Genomic DNA, 24,610 nt, shown 5'->3' with positions numbered 1-24,610 from the left:
CAACTTGGGAGAAGACACCCAGGGGAGGGAGGGGGTGTTCTGTAGCCATGGGCACTCCAATCTCATCCCTGCAAACCCTTCGAGTACACTGGGACAATGTCAACTGGTGGCTCTAACTATATCAAGTGCCTGCGGGCCTTGGATCGGAGAGGGTATAACTCCGAGATCCCTATTGCAATCTTGACCAAACTGGGGTGCTGGCTGGAGGAGAGCCTGCTAAACACTCCCTGTGAATATGGGCTCTCTAAGTCCAACGGGGGCTGTTCTGACCCTCACGAACCCCGAACAGGTTCGTCAGCGGGAAATGTTCATTGCAGTTCGTTAGTTCGGTTTCAGCGGCGGCACCAAACCACGAACCGCGGGTTCATTATTTTTTCCTGGTTTGTGCCCATGTCTATCTACTACTACTACTACTACTTAGTGTTTTTGTTGCTCAACAGAATGTGCTTACTTATGAACCCAGCCTAGAGTGCAAGTCTAGCTCAATAATATGGATGGATGATATGGATTAACAGGAAATATCTCTTAACACCCAGTTCACAATACAGATTATCTGAATCAGCATGCTACAAATCACACAGGTTGACTGTGTATCTGATTCAACATAGATTTGTACCAGTATAGAAACACTGACTTATACAGCCTGCAGAAGAATAGTGTGGAATTCCTGATTCTACTACCTCTAGCAAGCCCAGCATTTAATAACTGCATAAATTCACACACAGGGGCTGTGATTAAGAACTTGATGCCCTATAAAATCATTCTGCTAATGGCTTGTTGGGAAACACATTTTTTATTACTGCCGTGCACATGCATGCAAACAAAAACAGAAACAGAAACAGAAACAGAAACACACACACACACACACACACTTCTTTTTCAGAAGAGGCTAAACACTTGATTCTTCTCCCCCCCCCCCCCCCGTGCAAACCAATCAGAACATGAAAGGCCAGCAAGCTGAAAAAATTTTATGTGTGAAAGAGGAACACATACCTAAGGTACAAATAAGTTATTGATCTACCAGACATCTTCCAAAAGGAAAATAGAACCACACACAACACTCATGAATCCCTAACCTATCAATCTCTGGGGACACATGAGCATGCTGTTAAATAAAACCTATATTGCAAGTTAAAATACTAATATTTTTGAATTCTAGCAAATCAATACTACTGTGGATTACCTTTCATGAGGTCCCAAAGCTGCCAGTCCATAAAAGGCTCTTTTAGACTAGTGCAGCAAAGCTTTCACAAATGGGTTTTGCTGCAATCCAACAGAGCAGATGAATTCACAGCCAGCATCCTTGCCAAGGGAGCATGCACTGCAGTCTCTTTTCTGCCTTTATGAAACCCAACCTGAAAGTTAAAGGAAAAATAAATCCAAAAAGGCCAGAAGAGATGAGAAGCTAAACCATTCTAATTGTAAATCTAACACTCTCCTCTGGTTTCATTGAGTTTACACAACAAAGTCTATTGAAGTAAGGGCATAAAAAACTCTTTAAGTATTTAGCAGCTACAGTTTTTTAAAGTACCCAAATGACAGAAAATGTATTTCCTTTATGTCAATTAGTTTGTACAATTAGAGTAAGAGTTACTTTTGTAAGTAACAAACAGATCCGTAAACATGGCATCATTTGCCAGGAATATTTTTTACAGTATAACAAACCAGCAATGCAATCCTAAACAGAATTATTCTAGTTTAAGCTCATTGATCTTAGACCGGAGTAACTCTGTTTAGGATTACACTGTATGACATCAGGAAACAACTATTTAAACTATGTTTGGAATATTTGTCTATTAAATGGGAAATGTTTCAAAAGAGAACAAGAAATATCTACCTTTCAAGCTAACTGGCTCATTCTAACTGGATTTTGAAGAATTACAGAGTGATTTTTTTCCCGATTTACACAGGCCATGGAATACACAATCACTTTTAAAACCCCTTTACTTATTATGCAGTATGCACAAAAAATAAACATTTTTTTCACTAAAGGCAATGCAGAATATCCAAGAATGATCCAAAATTCTTGCCAGCCCTGAATCAGTTTGCTTTCTTCATCTAGAGTTTTACTACAATAGTGCATTTGAAATTATTTGTTTATGTAATTTATATTTTGCCTTTCTCACTGAGACTCAAGGCGGATTACACAGTGTGAGATTAGTACAGTCAATATCAAGAACATTTCCATAGAAGTAGGCACGGACTGAAAAATGGACTAAAATATGACACAGACTGGCCCAGTTCGGCGTTCACAAACTGGCTGGGTTGTGAGATGGGTGTTCCCCCCCTCCCGCCCCCACCTCTCAGGCAAGTGGTTTCAGTTTCCAGCAGGCAGTAAAACCAGGATAAACTACAAGGTGGGTTTTTCAGTCCCAGAGGGAGGTATTTGAAGCTTTTGCTTGAGATTCTGGCTTTCTGTTCCACAGCCAGGTTCAGGGGCTAAGCCTGTGAGGACTCACGTAATAATGGTTGTTGTGGGTTTTCCGGGCTGTATTGCCGTGGTCTTGGCATTGTAGTTCCTGAAGTTTCGCCAGCAGCTGTGGCTGGCATCTTCAGAGGTGAAGCACCAAAAGACAGAGATCTCTCAGTGTCTGGGAAGCTGCCTGGGTGGGTCAAGGCTCTGGACCACCCCCGTCCTTGCCAAGTGCAAATGCATCCCCCCCCACACACACATACAAGGGGAATTTTAACCTCCTTCCCCATGGGTCCTCCTGTCCCTTAGTCCACCAGTGTCTGCCACCCCTCCAACTGAATCCCAGAAGAGGGACTCATTGTCTATAGCTGGGTTCATTCCAGGAGGATCTAACCCACCCACCCCCCTTTGGGAATTCCTTGCCACTAGACCATGAGGATCCTTGTTTTTGAAGCATGTTGTTGCACCATGGTGGTGCAACAAAGTGGTGAGTGCATGGTTTTTTGGGTGCAATTTGTGGCAATAGAAATGATATGGAATTGTCTGGTGGATTGAGGTTGGCCCAATGTAAAAATCAAGAGGATCCATGAGGAACCGTGCTTTTGAAGCATGTTTTTGCACTGTGGCGACACCATGGATTGGTGGGTGCATGATTCTTTTGGTGCTGTCTGTAGACTGGGACATGATCTATAATATGACAGCCTTTTTATTTTGTTTCAATATAAAAATCATATGAATTCATGACAATCAGTTTAAAATCATCTGGATCCAACTTTTACCCATTCCCTTTGATCTGTTCCTAGAAACTGTCATTCTACACTGGTGGCTGTCATTCCAGCCCCAGAGCAGTTTAGCTGTTCCCAGGGGCTGTCATTCCACTCTGGGGGCCTTCATTCCAGGCCCAGATAAGGTTGCCAGCTCCAGGTTGGGAAATTCCTGGAGAATTTGGAGGTAGAGCCTGAAGAAGGCAGAGTTTGGGGTTGAGGGACCTCAGCAGGGTATAATGCCATAGGGATCTCCCTCCATATCAATCATTTTCTCCAGATAAAACCATGTCTGTGGCCTGGAGGTCAGTTCAGGGATATCTGCAGCCACCACTCTGAAGCTAGCAACCCTAGGTGCAGAGCAGAGCAGTGCATCTAAGCTTGTGCAGAAATAACAAAAAATAATGCCTCTGCAGAGCACTTTCCATTCTCAGAGGAAGATTCTCTAACTCCATTCCACGTTTTCATTGCAACTTTTTGGTACTGCAATGTATCTCAGTGGAGCCAATGCAAGTCAATTAGAATTTGTGGCTCCTATTATATCTAATGGAACTTTCCTTGGGCAGCTGCTTTGGGTGTCTATAACTCAGACATCTGAAATCCAATCTTTACCAAATTTGGAGGGTGGCTGGAGGAGAGTCTGCTGAAGACTTCTTGAGAGTTTGGCATCTCTGAGTGTGACAGGGGCTGTCCTAGGGCTCCCAGAAGTGATGCGCTACAGACCAATGAACTGGTCCACGAACTGGGGCAGGTCCATGAAAAGTTCATGGTCCGTGAAACACAATGGACCATAGACCAATGATCCATGGGTTTTTCTTGGTCTTTGCCCACCTCTAGTAAATAGATACAAGTTCACAAAGACACCGCATTAGCAGGAATCCAATACAACATGGTGGTGAAGTCTATGATTCCTAACTCATTAGCAGAGCATCTGAGACCTACAGTACAGCCCTCCTGAGTAAAAAGCCTTTTTGAATAATTCAGTTTTGCATTGTTTGCAAAAAGCTAAGAGAGTGGGGGCTCTCCTGTCCTCCTCAGGCAGGCTGTTCTACAGGGGAGGAACCAACACAGAGAAAGCCCATGTACAGGCTGCTGTTGATTTCTCCCATGTGAGATATCTACCTTCTGTTCTTTTCAAAGTTTTTCATGCAGGCTTAATTCTCAGTTGGTTTGTTTCAGTTAACATTTTGAAATCATTTGTGGGCAAACAATTTTCTCTAGTTCCCTATTTTTCCACTTCATTATTACAGTTTGTATTTCAAATAAGAAGCAATCAGACGATGTGGAAAATCCTACATATACATTACATAGTAAACTCAATTTTACTATGAAATTATTAAAAAAAATACAATCAACTCAGAGATTTGTCTGATCCTGTAGATATTGCAAACATTTGGGGAGGGGGGCGGGAATCACTCTTAGGGACATTTGACCTGTCAAAGGAAGATTTAGTAAACTCACCAGTCAAAAACTGGTCAAAATTTAACAAATAATGGTGAAGTATTTTGAAGTATGATTAGAACCACTACAGGCACTTTATAAAGCCCACATACAAATCACTCACAGGAACTATTCTCTTTGCTTGTACAGCAAACAAACTGAATCATGGGAGGTCGTGGCCCGTGGGCCAGTGCTTGTATTACTACTTGGAAATCCCTAGAGGTATAGCAGGTGGCCACTAGGAAAACCTCTGCTATGCTGCTAGGTTTGCCCCAGGCTACTGCACAGCTAGGAGTCATGCAGCACCCATTCCTGCTTCGCTAACAAATGACACTACAAGACATTTTAAAAGACAAGCCCCAAGGCTGTTCTTGAAAGAGGATAACTAATAGTGAAGTGACTGATATGACAGTCCTCCTTAGCCCTATGAGGCAGGTAAAAACTGGATCTATTTTATAGATCAGGAACAGAGGCTAAAAAAACCTTACAGCATCACAGGAGAAGCTTAGAAGGGGTGGACCCAAACTTTCTGAACTTCAAAGTCTTATCCCATAAGTCTTTTTTAAGAAAAAGAAAGCCAAAAAAAAGTTTTAGCAAAGGAGTGACCTGGATAAAGAAACAGGAAAGGAGAAATAATTAACCTCCCAGAGCTTATCCACAATCTACATCTTCTGAACAACTCAGCATTTCACTTAAGTAAGGCAAAGCATCTGGGAAAATCCTTACTAAATTCCCGACAGCTTCAACAAAATTAGCATATGCCCCTCAAGGCACTATATAACCACATCTGAGCCAATATGCCTTTTTTAGAACTTTGCAAAAGTTGGAAAATGTGAAGGTTGAAATCATGAAGGCCTTTTAAAAGTGGCCAGCAAATGTTATGGCTCTACACAAAAGGTAAAGATAGTCCCCCTGTGCAAGCACTGAGTTATTACTGACTCATGGGGGGATGTCACATCACAATGTTTTCTTGGCAGACGTTTTGTTACGGGGTGGTTTGCCATTGCCTTCCTCAGATGGCTCTATAAGCATAGTAATACATGAATTTTTTAAAAAAACTCAAAATGATAGAACTTGGAGATTTACTGTGCAATTCCATATACTTTTACTCAGAAACAAGCCTCATTTGGCTCAATGGGCTTACTCCTAGGTAAGTGAGCCTAGGATTACAGCCTTAGGGAGCAATCCTAAACATCTACTCAAAACAGTTTTCCTTCCATGAATAGGACAACCAACAAGATGCCTGACAGAAATCTATGCTCATAATTTTCCTGTTGTGTATGATGAATTCCAGAGAGAGGGGATAAACAGACTTCCAGAACCATTATACTCAGGTCTTTTCAATGGAGTTTCCTCCCAGGAAAATGTTCTTAAGATTGTACTGTGTGTTAACTTAAAAAGGAGGAAATGGATTGAGCTAGGAAAATAAGAAATATTAAGTATTCTGGGCGATGTTTAATGGGATGATTAAGACTCAGGAAAACAGAAAAGAAATCACACAAAGCTTGTGGGTATGTTAATGGTATCTAGTGAAGAAGAGGAACGGTTAGAGGACAAAATATTCAGAGAAATTAATTATTAGGAATTATTATTCAGACACCAGCAATGAAGCCAATACAACTAAAGAGAAGGGGAGGCGGTAAAGGGCAGGGTTACAAAAGGTTGGTCAATAAACCGATTAATAGCCCAAAACCACCTATAGGAAATATAAATCAGCTATTTTAAACTGATTATTTAAATCAATTTAACAAATCTGCAATTGTGGTTTATTATTAACTTAGTAGAACAGGTGAACAGGCAGCTCTTAAATTGATCTTTTATAGAAGCTTTTCCCTTTGAATACTCTCTCAGTTTAGAAAGATAGAGAAGGTGAAAAGAGGGACCTGAAAAACCTGAGAATGATTAAAACAGTTGCCTACCAGTAAACTGAATAACAGAAGTCAGGAAAATTTACTACACTCATTTATATGGTGCTGAAACAGCATTGCGAAATCCAGTGAACTGGCACAAAATAAGCAAGCAAATCAACTGACAGTCTGCCGAGTACCTTTGCGATTATCATCACTTTCAAGCAAATAAATTGAACTAAGCTTAGTGCTACAATAAATCTCATTTATATTTCAGGAAGAAAAACCTACAATCATTTTTTTAGAAAGAGGGGGAAAGACTAGTCTCTTCATGCAGGATCCTCTTTGAGCAGGATCACAAAAAGCTAGGGTGTCAAATCTAAATGGTATGTGTGAGGCTTCAAAACACACACGAGGAATAGATGTAGTTCTTTGTATGCTGATAATTACGTGATACTAATAAAAGCAATTCAAAAAGATCTGGAAAGATGGAAAGATATACAGATATAATTGTTGGGAAGAATTGCAGCAATAAAAATGAATGTTCTTCCAAGAGTTTTATTCTTGTTTCAAAACATACCAGTGGGGGTTCCCCAAGCTTTCTTTAAAGAACTCAACCAGGCTGTACAGTCTTTTATTTGGCAAAATAAAAGACCACGAATTTAGCTGAAAGTACTACAAGATATAAAGGAAAAAGCAGGTTATGCCTTACCAGACTGGCTGTTATACTATAAAGCCTGTGTGTTGACTTGTTTGAGAGAATGGATTACCTTAGAAAATGAAAGACTCCTAAATCTGGAAGGACATGATTTACTGATGGATTGTCATGCCTTTCTTTGGTATAAAAAATGGGAACACCATAAATATTTTAAAAATCACTGGATAAGGAAGACACTAGTGGTGGTCTGGGAAAGAATAAGATCTGCCTTTTATGAGAAAATCCCTCTGTGGGTCTCCCCAATTGAAGCATTTACACAACCTAATCTGAAAAAAGAGGGGAAAGCCCCTACCTACAAGGTACTGTTGAAATCTGGCGGTATATTAAAAAACTTAAAAGAAATGACAGATTTAGACATGGAGCTGGGATGGTGGGGCCAGGCACAACTAGAATCTAGATATAAAAAGGATAAGATAATGGGATTCTATGAAAAGGAAGAGAATATTGATATGATAATGTGTGGTCCCAATGTTAAAATGATAAAGAAAATATATAGTATGCTTCTAAATGAAAAACTACAGGGGGAAGAAGTTAAAGACACAATGATAAAATGGGCAGAAAACGTGGGACACACAATTGATCTAGAACAGTGGTCACAAATGTGGAAGGACAATTTAAGGATGACAAAATCAGCTTCTTTGAAAGAAAATATTTACAAAATGTTTTATAGGTGGCATTTAACCCCTATTAAGTTAGCTAAAGTGTCCTTAAATATGTCAAATAAATGTTGGGAATGTGAGAATATCCCAGGTTCATATTATCATATGTGGTAGACATGTAAAAAAAACAGTAGAGTTCTGGAAGATGGTTCATAAGATGATTCAACAGATACTTAAGATTTCATTGCCTCTGAAACCAGAACTCTTTTTATTAAACCACATATTGGTTCCAGTTAACAAAAAAACAAAAACATTTGATGTTGAATATAGTTACAACAGCCAGGGTACTATATGCGAAACTTTGGAAGATGACAGCCATCTCAACGTGAGAAAACTTGATCGAAAGAACTCTTGAGACAGCTGAAATGGATAAATTGTCAAGTTTATTGAAAGATGTGACAATACAACGCATAATGACATTTGGGACCCATTTTACAGTTGGATACAAAAGAAGACTGAAGAAAGATAGCTTCTACTAAAGATGAAGACTTTTATGGACGTTATTTAAAATGAATGGAAAATGTGTAAACAAATTGCTGATCTGCAGAATATATTGAGGTGACAAGAAATATATCGGAGTGAACGGTGCAATGTATTAGAGTGATTTAATTTGAAATCTTTCCCTCCCCCCATCCCTTCTTATTCTGTATCCCCATTTTCTCAATAAAAAATAAAAAATAAACACACACATACACACAAGAAATTCCCTTGTTAACTCAACGAACTCAGTGTCAAATGGTAGTACAATTGTCATATTGTCCCACAGTCTCTGGACTTGAAAAAAGTGATACAGAAGTCAACGTAGCAACTGGCCCACTGTCACATTATTCCTCTCTATTGTTCTTTTTCACTGGCTCCTGGCTTCACTCAATTAATATTAAACTCCATTGGTAGGGGTTCTGAACTGAAATGCCAATCCTCATCCTAGAAACAGGAAGAAGAAAGAAGCGAGTTTTTGTCACCTTTTGCTATGCCCAGATAACTGGGAGATAGGGGTGGGTAATCCATCTTTCAGATACAGAACTACAAGCAGATTTTGTAAGTGTGTGGTTAGCTAGAAATGGCATCTTTCTTTTGCTTTCTATATGCAGATTGCCTCAAATTCTCGTCTGGAACATGTACAGAACAAACTATTTTTAAAATTTCATTATTTTGACTGGGAGATACTTTGTGCTACGTTCTATACAGGCAACCAATCTCAACACAGTTTCTTAACAACTACAACTGAAGGTGGAAATCCTGGCCTCTTCACACACGCATGCACGCAGACCTTCTAAGAGCTGACTCATATGATGACCTGGAGAATGAAATGAAATCCTGCCCTCAAGTGATAGTTGGCATGGCAACTCCTGGAGGGGTTTTCACGGCAAGAGACTAACAGAGGTGGTTTGCCATTCCCTGCCTATGCACCCCTGGTCTTCACTGGAGGTCTAATCTGCCCTAAAAATCAATTCTCCAGAACTGATTCGACACCAGGGTGGCTTTCCATGGTAGTTAGGTAACTGGCGCAACTGTATGTGAAATCACCCTTACAAGGGAGTCCCAACAGCAGAGGGTAGTCTCTTCTCTTTCCATTGTTAATTATGGTTTCCCTTTCACACCTATTGTGAAGTGCCCCTCCCACTCAGTGTTCTCATGTGACCCCTCCATTCCACCCTGTTTTAATTTTTTTTTTAATTTTGGGAAGCATGAATTGTGGGAATAGCACAATACAACATCCTTTTTTTAAAAAAAAAGCACCTCTATGTATTTGCCTCCCCTCCTTCCCAATTAAAAGGCAGGCTAAGGTGTGGGCAACTCTCTTTTATGTTAATTCCTGAAAATTGCAGCAAAAGATTGTCTCCTTGCAATGTTAACAATGGAAAGAGTAATTGACTGGATAGCAACATACAGAACTCTTGCAATTCTGCTGATCCTGAGTACCTTTTCTTTCTTAAAATATCTAGAGGTTTGCCTAATAGCACACACATCTCTGCCAAAAAAACCTCAGGACAAATAAAGGAGAAAGGAGAAACACACCCACAGATTTCCATCAGGTTGGAACAGTGGCATTGGACTGTTGAAACAGTTCTACTATGTCGATCTTGTATAAAAAAGTTTTATTGGTGCCAGCAATGACAGTGTGTGTTGTGTGTGGTAGTGGTGGTGGTGGTGGTGAGAATTTCCCAGCAATTACAGGGCAGTTCACAGACAAAACATACAGAAAGGAAGAGAATGAAGGGAGCTTTTCCTTTCATTCAAGCACAAGTCCTAGTTTCTCTTTCAGATACAAGAAACCACCCATGTCAATTGCATCCTACCAGGGAAACATTATTCTTTACAGGCTTGGAATAAAGTGAGCTTTTGTAGTGCAAAGAGTGATTTGAAGCATGAATGTAGGTCAACAGCATGTGGAAGGAGAAAAAAACTGCACCAGTCAGGTGGCTGAAACAGGGAAAATCCTCCTTGTGAAAGTAGCTCTGGTGGGGCAGGCAAACTTCCTGTTTCTTGGCTCCAAGACAGCTGGGGAATGTAGGGAATACATCGCTAGGGTCAGTGAAACACATGGACCTCTGTAGAGTATCTCCATGACAAGTCACACATTGCCACTATCCACCAAAGGCCCAAGATCTCTTGTACAGACGCCTTTATTTTCACATTGTTTCCTCTAGTGCCTAGAATATTGTGTCTGAACATATTCCTTACTTTCATCTCAAATAAAATAATATATTTTGAAAATTCTTGAAAGAAATTGAACAACAAAAATGAGCCTATCCTATACCAGGCAGAATTTAGTGCAATGACTTTCGCCCTTACTAGCAAGCTGATATTCAGCATCTTTTTACCCAACTCTGCCACCTCCTAGAAATCAGCTTTATCCAGTCCAATCTGAATGACTTATTTAACTATGAGATGACCAAAGAAGACTGGGGTCACTCCACGAAGGCTGGCAATGGCAAGTGATCTCAATACAGTTTAAATATAACAGGTTCAGTTAAACACAGAGAATATTACCACCTTTTTAAACCTTGTGAATATTTTACTATTCTAAATCTTCAAGAGTGCAGAAAAGATTGACATCCATGAAGATTAAGCAGACAGTTACTCTATACACACAAGCAATCTAGCACAACCAACCATTATGTGAATAATGAAACTAACCCTGAAACTAACCTTCAGTCCTTCAGGAGTCCTGACATTCAATCCTTGACCTGTCAGATAAGAGAGGCATTCAACATACCTACTGAGTGGTCACCCATGGCAACTAACAAAATAGCAGTACTGTAGCCAGAATTTAATGGCAGAAGAATTCTGCTAGAATGATACAATTTCATCTTCTCCAAAACGCTCTCCAAAAAATTGTAGAAGGCTTATTTATTTAGGAATTTTTATGCCACTGCAATACTTCTTTTTGTTGAACCCACTAAACTTTAATCTATTACATTTCCTGTCTTTTCTTGTTGCAGAAACAATTATTCTATGCTGTTCTGATGTTCCATTTTGAAAGATGTCAAACCTAATTTTGTGTATCACCTGAGATCTCATCAAGTTTTCATACCAACAATGTGCAATTTGAATACAACCACAAATACCATTTTGTGAGTCAATGATCCCATGCTTATATGTTCCATAAGTGCCACACATCCCCATACAGTTACTGCATTCCTCAAATGTATGAACAAAACACAGTTTCTAAGTAAAGCAGGGAACAAACAAAATTCTTAAACACGGGACTTCAGCTACCTAAAGGAATTCTATTCATGGAATTCCAGCACTACATAGTTAGACCATGAGGTGAAAGATAAGACAACTGATGGTGGTCCCAGTAATTTACTTAAGAGACCTCTGATATTCTATGCATTTTTCTTTCACCCTCAGTTGTAACCCAGCACAAGGAAACAATGTTACTGGCCTGCAGCAAGGACAGTGAATAGGAGCCAGATTTTTTTATTTTAACTGCCTCTGGAAATAGGAAATTTAACGGAATACAGACTAATGGAAGAGAGAGAAAACTAATAGAAGAGAGAGTAGGCAACTGAAAGTGGAAGACGATTACAAATGAAGAACCTCTTCTCACATCAGGTAAGCCTTCCATTCTGTTCACTGAGAAGTCCCAGAGATTTTTATGCCATTGCAATACTCTGAAGTGAGAACAGCTGTCATGTAAATTGAAGGGGAAATGGATGCAGTAGTTTGGGGTGGTGTTTAGACTCTAATACAATTAATAAGGATGAGAAGATGAACCATGCAACAACAACCAGTTACTAAGGATTCCTTTATTGTCTGCTTACTAGTAAAACATGAACCACAGTGCTCATGTTGACATTACAAAACTACAAACTTGTTTCCGGAGGAGTTAGCCGTGTTAGTCTGTAGTAGCAAAATCAAAAAGAGTCCAGTTTGTATCATGCATCTGACGAAGAGAACTTGATTCTCGAAAGCTTATTCTACAATAAAATTGGTTAGTCTTAAAGGTGCTACTGGACTCTTTTTGATTTTACAAACTTGTTTGACACTCTAATGAATTCAGAAAACTAGCCAATGATATGACTCAAAGAGCAAGAAAAGCAAATCAAAACAATGAAAGTAGGCCCCCCCAGTAATGAAAAGTGCTAGTGAAAGAAACTTCATTTCCAAGAGGTGACAATCAATGCAAAGAAATTACTTCTTCTTTTGCAACATTAACTGAGATCACATAGCAGTCACTTGGGACTGGCATGAGGCCCAACCAAAGCTCCAATGGAGCAACATCTCAGAAGTGTTCTATCCTGGCAACTGTTTACACCTCTCTAGACAAAGCAAACAGATTTGGGCTGCTGTACAGTTTACTCTGTAATAGGTTAGAAAAACAAGTCATCATAATATAAAAAGCAGGATTAAATGTTCTTTTTAAAAGTACCCTGGCCTCACTACTGTATCTTGACCAAAATGGGAAACAAACTGAATAATTTGATACCTACTTGCACTATAGTGCATCTCATTAGACCAGCAAATAAGTTTGAGTTAACAGCCACGGAAACGCAACACAAAATTTCACTAGTTATTTGAACTGCATAAAATGTACATCATCCAATGTAGAGCTATAGCATTCTAAATCATGGCGAAAGCATTTAAGAATGCACTGAAACCTGTATCCTGTTTGCGCCTTGCTTACTACCTGGCTTCATCTACCTACCCTAGAGACTACTTTTTCTCGTCACTTTGCCTTCCTTGCTGAAGCCATCATGTGTGTTTTTGCCTAGCTCTAATGAGAGTATTTTTTCTACTTTTCCCATCAATGTACTGTCTGTCCCTCCCTTCCAAGAATTCTGCCACTCAACAAAACCCCCTGCTTTCAGGCAGCTACTTACTTGTCAATCTCCATTCAGCTAACCTCCTTCCTGGGGCTGTTCCCTACTCAGCTTCCTTGTTTCTTCAACTATTTTGAACAGTTTCTCCCTTCTCATACTCCGTGTGAATTTTTTGCAGCTCAATGAATTCCATTCCTTCACAGAACTACAATATTCTATCATAAACACTTGATCCTCAGCAGTTCAACTTCACCACTGTGTATAGCCAGTGGCCGAAATTCTTTACCATGAGAGAAGACATCCAGAGTTTTGGCCTAGTATAACCGATTCTGAATCTAAGTTATAGTACCATTTTGTATTTCCCTTTAAGAAAACAAAATGTTTTAATGTCTCTTAAATGGTCATTAACATTACTGTAATGCATTTGAGTCTTGATATAGAGTATCTTAATACTATAGCCTTCTGTAGCACTTTGGTACACAGACATTTAATACAAATGAATGCAACATATAAAAAGTTAATGGAAAACAAAAACATACATTATTAATGCAGATCACAGATACCGATTTGATAGCTGCATAATCCCAAGCACTATGAAATTAAACCACAATTCTTTGATAAAGTCTGGGGTTCTGTCCTTTCCCTGTCTCTTCTTGACCTGATCAAACCCCATGGCTTTCAGTACAACCTATGTGTCGATAACACAGCTTGCTCTTCCTCAGGCTCTCTCCACAATGCTACATTTTTAATTGCTTGATATTTCTATTTGGATTCCCAGGCCTGCTTCTTTTTGACACTACTCCAGTATAAAACAAAACAAACAAAATCACCATCCTCCCCACTGGCCTTGGCATCCTATTTGATCCCTCTTATCTTTGCTTCATATAGTCAGTCTTTCACTATTTCTCCCTAAGCTTGGCCGCCTCTTCCTTTCAATTTCTTTGGTTAGAATTCTGATTCGTACTCTTTCCCCCACCTTAAGCCTTCACTTCAACCCATTCACATCCATCCAAAACTCCACTCTAAAAGTCATTTACCACTCTCATTGCTCAAACCACATGATGTGCTCCTTCTGTTCCTGACACTACCACCCTACACCTTCATAACTACAGCCAGCCAGTACAGATTCCTGGTTTCCTTAAACCTCTTTGTGGCTTTGCTCCTGTCCCCTCTTCCTCTCTTTTCCTGTTGTTAAGTGCATATTGTTCATTATGCCTTATTTTCCTGAGCAGTGGGAAGACCCAGGACAGTGCATCAGGTTTGGATCAGAAAGCACTGGAGACATGTGATGTCTTGAATTATTTGGATACTTACAGTAAAAGTGAAGAATCTCAGGTTACCATCTATACATTCTTTGGAAACCTGCAAGTTTAGTAGTTGTGCTGTCTACTATGCTAGAAGGCTCAGGTGATGTGAAAGACCAGTCAGAGAAGACAGCAGTGATCTTGATAGAGCAGTGGTCTGCTCCAGTATAAGGCAGCTTCATCTGTTCATTTAAAGTTGTTATGAACATTCTTTTGTAAAGTCTCTAACTATTCAACAACTGCCCAGAGGATCATTCACACTGATCAAGACAGCCATACCTATAACACTATTGAACCTATACCCCATTAGCTTTATTCCTACAGCCATCCAAAGTCTCCCAGTCCCTTAAACAGTTTCCCATTTTATCCTTTACTACCTCATATCCAACACTCTTTGCCAGAATGCACACTCCTAAAAATCACCTTTTGATGTTTTAGCTCTCCTCCTAAGCTGAAGCGAAGTTTGAATACATGTACTTGTGATTGCATGTATTCGCACTATTACCCTTAATTCCCAGCAGTTGGTATTTAGCTTGGAAGCAATTCAGGGCAGTATGCCATCTTTTTTGCTATGCTGAATAGCACTTTGTAAGTAAATAACATACCAGATCACCATAGCACTTGGGGCTGTACACTACAACTATGTATGAGCTTTATCTTAAAAAATACAAGATTTCAGCCCTTCTGCATTTTGTTGACGTCTGTACCCAAACTCATCATTATGGTATTATGCAAAGTGGTATCTGATTTTTAAGAGATTTAACAAAGCTGTGGCGGGTAGTCTCACCAGAGTGAGAAAGGATTAAGACCATAAATCTCAGTCAGATCCACAAATCTACTGTAACAACATTTGGAACAACTCCTTAAAAGCTAAACCATACTGATTATTGCCTTCTAAACTTAGACTTTTAAATTAGATCTTCTTGGTATAAATTTACCAAGTAGCAAGCATTCATGGTTTTGCAGAGATAAAGACAATGCTTATATAAGCAGCATTGCCTTGATTTAGCAATCTAGCAATTTATAAGCATATCAAGTTACCAATACTAGCTGCAACCTACTTCAAACTATATGCTTTACACACCACAACATTAGATAATGGGACCCAAAATTCTATTTTTAATTTACAACCATTGGTCATGTAAATGACTAATAGTGCAGACTAACCTTAAAGGACTAATTCTACCACATGCCACCAAATGCTAAAAGCAGGGTATAAGTCCCACTAAATTCAGTGGGGCTTATTTAATGCAAATCGGGCTCATGTCCTCTTCCAGTCCCTCTCCCAAACAAGGCAACCCTAGCTTCGCTGCAAACAAGCCATCAAGTCTTGTGGTTGCTATTGGTCAATGTGCAGTCAATAAATGGGTAAACAATTATCATTCTGGATGAGGCTTCAGACCTTGCCTATATCACCAAACCAGAGAAGATGAGTTGGGGAAGCTAACCTGTCTCAGTAATGTCATTCCAAGTTCTCAGGGCAGCACCAGCATAGATTTGATGGCTGAAGAGGAAGAATCCTTAAGATAGAACTTCATCTTTGTTTCCAGGCCCCTGTATGGCAAAGTTTCAGTTTTGAGCGTTTGATACTGAGCACTTAGCACGGATATGGGTTTTGTTTCAGCTCTGTTGCCTAAAAGACTAAGAGGGCAGTATATAAATTTAATGTTATTATTATTAAATACAAATAACACAAATAGACTTGCATGGACTTGGCGGTATGGCCAAGTTACTCTCTCTCACACCTTCAACCCTTCTTCTCCATGTGCAACATGGGGATAATCCTACTAACCTATCTTAGAGGGCTGATGTAAGGGTTACTGAAGAAGCACTTTTAAATTCTTCAACCATGCCATGTAAATGCTAATTTATTTATATAGTTCCAGTTCAATGCAACAAAAATCAATAGTTTATAGACCTATCCAAAGCTCAACTAAAGTAGTTGGATTTCTGACAATTTGGTCCCAAAGGTCCCAGATCTCTTAGACCCATTATGCATGCATGCACAGACTTTAATGAATACAGTTCCTCCAGAGTTTAAACAGTACTTTTTGATTCTATCTACAAAGCAACAGTAGAAAAGAGCAAGAGTCCAATAGCACCTGTAAGACTAACAAAGTTTGTGATGGACTCACATTCTAGCTGTTATCTGAACAAGTGAGCTATGACTCACAAAAGCTCATACCCTACCACACATTTTCTTAGTCTTATAGGTGCTACTGGACTCTTGCTCTTTTCAACTGCTACAAACATACTAACACAGCTACCCATCTTGATCTATCTGCAAAGTAACTGGCAGGAACTGTTACTGAGGTCCAGCAAGAAAAAGCCTGGCTTGTCTGCTACAAACCTGCCAGTGCTGGCAATTACCAATTTCAATGAAATTTCCTCCCCCTCATCGCATCACTGAGCACTTGTTCAAAATAACAAAAATATAATCAAAGGAAGGAGTCTGCAGTGTGACTCCTCTATGATAAACTAATTAATTGCTTTCCCCCCCCCCCACCAACTATTTTTTCCATGGTGGGTTTTCTGACAAGCGCAGAAGAATAGCAACATAACCTCCTGCAACTACTCCTGCTGTCTACAGAACTGCATTGTTCAGTAGAAGAATAATTAATAATTATATGTGCGCAAGTGCACCTAAGCGGGGTAGTGGTGGTGGTGAGATTAATTAATTTGCTTCGTTTTGGTACCTTTTCTTTCATTGCCACTCTCTCATATGAAAAGCCCTGCTGAATCAGACCAGTGATTGGTGCTCAGACGTTTGCAGCCTCTGACTTTAGAAGTTCCCTTCAGTCACTGTGGCTAGTAGCCATTGAGGGACCTCCCCCCTATGAATCTGTCTAACCCCCTTTTAAAGCCTTCTGTTTCTGCCATCACTACATCCACACTGACAGTGAACTCCACAAGTTAATTACTCATTCAGAAAAAAAGTACATCCTCAGGTCCATCCTGAATCTACTGCCTATCACCGTCACTGGGTGCCCCTGAGTTCTCATATTCTTTAGAGTTTTAAAAAGTCCTATTTAACTAATTCAAAGTAGTGTATTTAATGTTCACCTCTACTTGAATTATCTCTAAATGCTGATTTAATACCAGAGCGGTACTGACTAATATAACTGTTCCTGCCAAGAGGAATCACTTTGAAAAATAAACATGTCTTTCATGCAGTCTATGACACTATCCCTTGTTACAGAGAAGCGAGTTTCAGTTAGCATAGCAGGAAAAAATATATATAACTATTAAAAAGGAGAGGTTGATCATTGGGATTTTTAAAAGTTATTTAAAAATTTTAGCACAACACAGGGAATTTATTCACAAGATGAATTTCAGTTACTACATCAGCTTTAAACTCTACCACGACCAAACAACTTCTGTCCCAATCACAAAGATATTTATTTATTTATTTACTTTGCTTAAACGCCGCTGTTGCCCTCTGTGACCCAAAGTAACTTACATTGTTCTCTTCGCCCTTTGATCCTTGCAACAACCCTGTGAAGTAGTTTAGACTGAGAGCAACCTTCCATGACAGAACAGGGATTCGAACCTGCATCTCCCAGATTCTAGTCCAACACTACAGCACACTGCCTAATCGGGGAAAAAAAATTATCCCCTTCTTTGACTCTGTAACACACCGACAATCTAGCAGAAACATATGTCAGAAACTGCCACACAGTTGCAAAAATATAAGGCAGGACAGAAACAAAAGGCCTAAACAGCTACTCTTAAAGTGGCTCAAGAGAATTAAAAAGATCTTGCTTAAACAACTTCTGCTAGTGTAAGAAGACAAAATTTGAGTTACACATAAAACATCATTCAGGAAACAAAAATTAGCCAGCATGCCAATTCTAAAATTATGGGTCCTTTTTGGCTGGAGACCTACTTCAGGATGTATGGTTCTGGAAAGGAGACGTGGATTGGTGGCAGAGCATCTGCTTTCCATGCAGGAAATCCCAGGTTCAATTCCTCAGCACTTCCAATTAAAAGATCAGGAAGCAAGTGATATGAAAGGCACTCCCCCTGAGACCCTGGGGTGCCTCTGCCAGTCAGAATAGACAATACTGACCTTGATAGACCAATAGACTGACTTGGAATATGGCAGTTTCATGTGGCTCAAGCCAGGGGAAACACTCCTAGACTGAAGAACAGGCAGTGGATAGGCATGGGATGAGGAATTTAACACTGGTCTAAATCTATGTTGCATTATGATGTACATTAATACATTTACCACAACCCGCTTAGCTTTGAATTGCTAATGAAAGTCAATGTAGTGTAGTGGCTAGAGTGACAGACTAGGATCTGGGCAACCTGGGTTCCATTCTCTACTCTGCCATGAAAGCTTATTGGGTGACCTTGGTCCAGTTGCACTCTCTCAGCCTAACCTACATCACAGGGTTGTTGTGAGGGGGGGAAAGGAGGTGAAGAGAATGATGTAAGCAACTTTGGGTGTCTACTGGACAGAAAGGCAGGGCATAAATGTAGTAAAAATTGAAAAAAAAACCCTTCATCCTCAAATCAACTAACAGTTACATTTATGGCCTTTAAGATGCCCTAAAACTCTTCATTAGTACTAGACACAGCAGAGTAACATGGGTACCTCCCTGGAATTCAACGTTTACTTATCAGTATAACTTTGTTCCACAGAACTTCTAGTTGAAGACAGTTTATTTCAAGAATGGATAGAGCAGAACTGATTATCACTAAAAACACTTCAATCACTTCCCAAAATGACCCAATTTCAAAAGTTTGGTAGCAGGACTTTTCAGATTCAGAGAGCATTTCAGCAATATGCATTGTGTTTGACATGCTAGCTATTTGGTGAATAGGTAAACAATTAACATACATAAAACTGGTAATTAGCCAACTTCTCCCCACCACATTCAAACTTTCTTTCTGATGCAGCTGCTTCTGCCCAGTCAACTTGTGCCAACTTCCAGCCACATTGCTGCAAAGCATGACAGCTACACACAAACCAAATGTAACACATGGAACTCAGAACTAATTATGAGCTCAAACATTCAGTTCATATCTGTATTTATCCTACATCAACAAAAAAAAGTCAAGAAAGGAGACTTATTTAATGCATAACTATTATTCTTGAAGTGCAACCGTTATCTATTCCTATCTAAAATCAAGAGGTTCATCACGATATGCGATGTTTCCGTTTACTCTTTAACATACCACAGGACTCCACTTTGTTTTTGCTGTAACAAATTAGCACAGCTACCCCACTTGAAAGATCCCTAAAGTGGTCTATGAAATTCCAAAACATCAAAGATCATCCTGCCAATGTTGAAGTTCCACAAAGGGAAAGGGGAAAAAAAGCTGGCACACTTAGGAAGAACTACCATTATTCCTTATTTATTTATGCAGTAATTTATTTCACTGACATCCAAGCCAGACAAACTCTGCACCACTGCTGATATCTGACATCACAGCTCAGGTCCCGTTAACCTATGTTACTATCCTCTCCTTTCTACAAGGAAGTTTTTCCACAAACTGAAACACAATAAACCCTCCAAGTACAACATCTCCGGCAGTTTTCATGAAAAGTCATTTTACTTAAGTTCAGGTACTCAGCTACAATGAACCCATGTTTATAGACTGCAATCAAACTCCAGTCATGTAAACTACATTGCAAAAATGCAAACAAATATACAATAATCACATTGCAACACCCACAAACTCTGGAGGGCTTCAATTTTAAGTGGCATTTTAAAGACTAACAGGTTAATACCATCATTTTTTTAAAAAAGATTTTTATTGGGTGAGTAAAATTTAATATTACAAATTTTTTTATTAATACCCTCATTTCCATATTCCCCCACCCTTTCCCCTCCCCCCTTTATCTCAGACTTCCAACAGTTTCCCAACCCGCTGTCTAAATCTACTACTTATATCTTTTTTAAAAAAAGGAAAAGAAAAAGGGGTTAACACCATTATTATCGACATTTTGCCTTTCATGCTCATTGTTTAGAGTATGGGTACAGGCCAGAACTATACACAACAGAAGCCCAGTGGTCACACTAAGCTAGTAATACAGAGTGTGCTATGTCACACTGATACCTAGCCCAGTGCAAGATGCCAAAAACACTGGACATGGTAAGATAGTAAAAAATTGTCAACCGAATTAGTTAATTGGAAACTATGATCTTCTTTTGAGAAATCTCATAATGAGCTCTTCAGAGGCCTTGGAAACAGAAAACCGAAAACAGAATTGTCCAGAGTAACTTCCCTTTCCTCATTTAAAAATCTGAAGAAGGTCAGCATTGCTTAGAAATAGGGAGGGATCCAGAGTGAAGAAAGATCCCAAATAGCTGTCAACAGGAAAGACTGAACCCAAAAACTTTTAACCTTGTACAATGCAGTGAATGCCATCAGCCTCCTGGGAAAAAAAAGACAATATGCACTTTCAAATGCATCTCTTTTTATCCTGTCCCCAGCACTGAGCCATCCCAAACGCAACAGCCAAAACCCCAGCTTTCTCCCATTGGCAAAATGATTACTAAACTCCTCATACTGGTGTTATGATCATTGAGAGATTACAGTGATTTTTATTCAATGCCAGATGAGTTTAAGTATTTAAAAAGAGTCTCAAGACAAGTCCAGCAACCTGAATGAAAAATGAAAAAAACAACAACCCTAACCTAGCCATAGCTGGAGGTTCATGGCCTTTAATAGTTCACCTCTGGGCATATAAGCAACAAAACCAAACGTTTTATTAAAATACATAAGCACATAAAATACATGATATATAGAATTCAGTGTTAAACAAAGCTGATAGAACAACACATATTTTTCATTCCCATTCCATAAAACGTGAACAAAGTCATACCTCACAGGTCTTAACAAAACTCTTAAGTGCAAGGATGATACAAGTCATTGGTAACATCTCCAAAACACGGTTATCATTCATTTTAAGAAGCATCCCACAGGCTTTCACACCACCCCAACTGATACAAAGTAAGACGTGACTAAACTGCATATGACCATTGAAGGAAGACAGCAGACGTCTGACTAGTGTGCCTGTTGAGCAAGCCAGTGTTGCAATGTGTGTGTGTGTTTTAAGACTCACATAAATGCCACCTTCTTCTAACCATTTCCACAAACAAACAAGAGCTTCTGTCAGGGAATGTCGCTCCCAAGGCTGGAGCACGGGAAGGAAAACAGGCCCGCGTTTGGGGTGGGCGCAGAATCGCGTCGAAGGCGAAACGAGTCTCCTGAACTCCCCGCGCCTCGCTCCCAAGAAGAGGCTGGGGAAGCAGAAGCCCCGCGCAGGCGCCACTAGGAAAGGATGTCAGCCCAATGCCGCCGCCGCCGCCGCCGCCGCCGCCGCTTTAAAACGCAAACTTGCCTCCCATCCTCACCCCACCTGGCAGTTCCTTGTCTTCCGCAAGCTTAGAGGCAGGCGCGCCTCGCGTCCTCTCAACTCAAAGGGCACACAAGGAGGCAGAACACGCCGCGCAAGTTTCGCCCCACCGACTCTCCCCAGCGTATCCGGGTTTCACCCACTCACTCACCTGCTCAGCCGGCGGCAGCTCCTGCACTCCCTCAGCCGCCACACTCTCCTCTCCCTGCTGCTGCTCTTGCCGCCAGCGCAACGGCTGGCCCAGCTCTGTCACCTTTGTCGCAGGTAACTCATGTGTAACCGCCGAGCTCCAGGTTGTGCCCGCACCAGCCCCCGGCCGGCCGGCTGGCACTCGAGCTTTTTCTCACTACCGCAGACAGGAGGAGGGCCGGCAGATTACCTAGGCAACAGCTTCCCTCCCTCAGTCCGGGTGCTGTTCTCCGCCTCTAAGTGCATCCAGCCAATCTCATGGGAGCTGGTGCCAGAAGAACCAATTAAATCAGTCCCCAAAACAATCGTCTCCAGATTTGGAGAGAGGAGATTGGAGTTCTTCCGTGGTTAGAGCGACGGCAGCGACGAAGCAGAAGTGCCCTCCATTACAATGCGCAGCTGGCTTGCGTAGGTAGTGGAGTGACTGCAGCGATGATGAAGCCCCCTGCAACTGAAAAGGAACATGGATCGTGGGCAGGAAGGGACGTCTTCTCTGTGCAGTTATGGAGAACTAGTACTATTTTTTTTTAAAAAAGTGTTTATGCTCTTCGGAGAGGAGAACTATAAGATTACGTGGTCAACTGTGCCATCTACTCTTTTCTAAACACATTGACTTCAGTGGACTTAAAAGGTTGAAACTTTGTTAAGGATGGTTGTTGTGGGTTTTCCGGGCTGTATTGCCGAGGTCTTGGCATTGTAGTTCCTGACGTTTCGCCAGCAGCTGTGGCTGGCATCTTCAGAGGTGTAGCACCAAAAGACAGAGATCTCTCAGTGTGATTTTTGTTTTTTGTTAAGGATGGTACTGTAAGAGAGCCGTCTTAAACAGTTATACTATGTGGGCCTTACTCCCAGGAAAGCGCTATTTAGATTGCATTGCAAGTTATTAAACAGGAGCCCAGTAGCTCCTTAAAGACTAATAAAATTTAAACTGGGCTCCTGTTTTAATTTTGCTATTGCATTGGGTTTTTTTGGACAGTTACAGGTTACTGTAACGTATTTATCAAAACGTTTTGTTTGTTTTTGGAGATCTATCGTATTATCATTAAAAGGTATTATCATCCGCTTTATTCTTCCCTCTGAGTCTGTATCATCATTGTATGATGAGGATGCGCCCAGCATCATAATTTTTGTTCACAGAAACAAGTTTTGCCACTATAACACCCAAATCAAAGTGATGAGTAAGGGCTATTTCAAACTCTTACAGGATTGGCTATGAGATGTTGCAGGACAAAATCAGTCACAATAAAGGAAATGCTTCAGAGTGGTTTCTTGGCCATTTCCATGAGAAGTAAAGTGCCACAGTAAATAACAAATGAAGTCAAAGTTAGGTTGAAACAGCTACACTGGGGATGTTAATGATGAACCATTTTTGCTAGGCTGTTGAAGACATTTCCGGTTGATGAAGGAGAACTAATTTGGTTACCCCATAATGAATATTCTTTTCCTGTGATCTGTTTCGGTAAAAGCTTTTCACACATAAACTTTATTTTCAAGGGACAAAAGTGAGCTATAGCCAGAACTCTTAACAGCCTTTGAGCCGACAGTATTTGTTACGGTTATGTGCTTGGCATTATGGAAGGGAAAGCAGTTCGTGGGGAAAAGCAGTTGTAGGTGGTGGGTGTTGGATGGCAGATGTATGCTAGGTAATAAAAGACTTTTCTTATAAGGTGGTTTGACTGTATAGAGCCATCAATTGTTTGTCTAGTCACTCAGGTAACTGAGTTTTCTTAGCTGTTCACTGTTTTAGAACGAGTGACAGGAAGGGAGAAAGAGTCAGGAACCCCCAAGGAGAAAGTAATACCACTGCTTTGGTGTCTTCCTTTTCCTCAGACTCCATGGCGGTGGAAAATGCCCTCAAGTCAGAGTTGACTTATAGCAACCCCTGGTGGGGTCTTCATGGCAAGAGACTACCAGAGGTGATTTGCCATTGCCAGCTTCTGCAACCCTGGTCTTTGTTGGAGGTCTCCCATCCAATTACTAACTGAGGCCAACCCTGCTTAGCTTCTGAGATCCAACGAGATCAGGGTCACCTGGGATATCCAGGTCAGGGCCCTCAGGTGCCATATCTACCAATTTTTAAAGTTTTTTTCCCTTAGTGGAATTGTTAGATCAGCATTATAAAGTTCTATAACCATTATCATCTAGTCCCAGCTTTCATTTAAAAAATTATTCTCTAGCCCTTTTGTTGCCAATTTATAAGAGGAAAAATGCAGGCCACAGATTGCCAATTATATACTCAGCAAGGAAAAGGGGTAGCAACTTAGTTTTTAAAAATGAGAGCTGGGAACTAGGAGATGGTGACAATAGATTAATATAATGATGTAGAAATTCCTGGCTACCCATTAGTTGCAGGGATCAATTCAAGATTTTGACTATCACATATAAAGCCCTTCATGGCCTTGGCCCTTCATATTTGCTGGACCAGCTCTCCTCGTTTCTCCATCATGGCCGCTTTGCTCATCTGAAAAGGGCCTTCTGCAGATAACACCCTGCAGTTGGGCAAAATCAACAGCTGCCCACACACAAACTTTCTCTGTGGTAGCCCTTACATTATAGAACAACCTTCCAAAGCAGGTCAGGAAAGCTCCCACCCTCCTGGCTTTCTGCAAATAGTGCAAAACTGTATTATTCAGC

At 40.4% G+C, this 24,610-nt stretch overlaps 1 protein-coding gene across 3 annotated transcripts in view; it reads right to left on the bottom strand.

Moving 5' to 3' along the window:
- The window catches only part of PIK3CB (phosphatidylinositol-4,5-bisphosphate 3-kinase catalytic subunit beta), a 127,715-nt gene extending 105,314 nt beyond the window's left edge, over nucleotides 1-22,401 (bottom strand). For 2 of the 3 annotated variants that reach the window (XM_054983137.1, XM_054983139.1), the window contains exons 1-2: nucleotides 21,939-22,401; nucleotides 1,184-1,355 (exon numbers count right to left, since the gene is read on the bottom strand). The gene's annotated coding sequence lies outside the window, so the exon portion shown is untranslated. The remainder of the gene's footprint in view (nucleotides 1-1,183; nucleotides 1,356-21,938) is intronic. The other variant, XM_054983138.1, reaches the window with a different exon arrangement.
- Between the last annotated feature and the right edge of the window lie 2,209 nt (nucleotides 22,402-24,610).

The sequence above is a fragment of the Eublepharis macularius genome, chromosome 6, assembly GCF_028583425.1.
Source record: "Eublepharis macularius isolate TG4126 chromosome 6, MPM_Emac_v1.0, whole genome shotgun sequence".
NCBI classification, from domain to species: Eukaryota; Metazoa; Chordata; class Lepidosauria; order Squamata; family Eublepharidae; genus Eublepharis; species Eublepharis macularius.
Note: the sequence above shows the minus strand (reverse complement) of the source record. Positions and strands in the feature narration are given on the sequence as shown.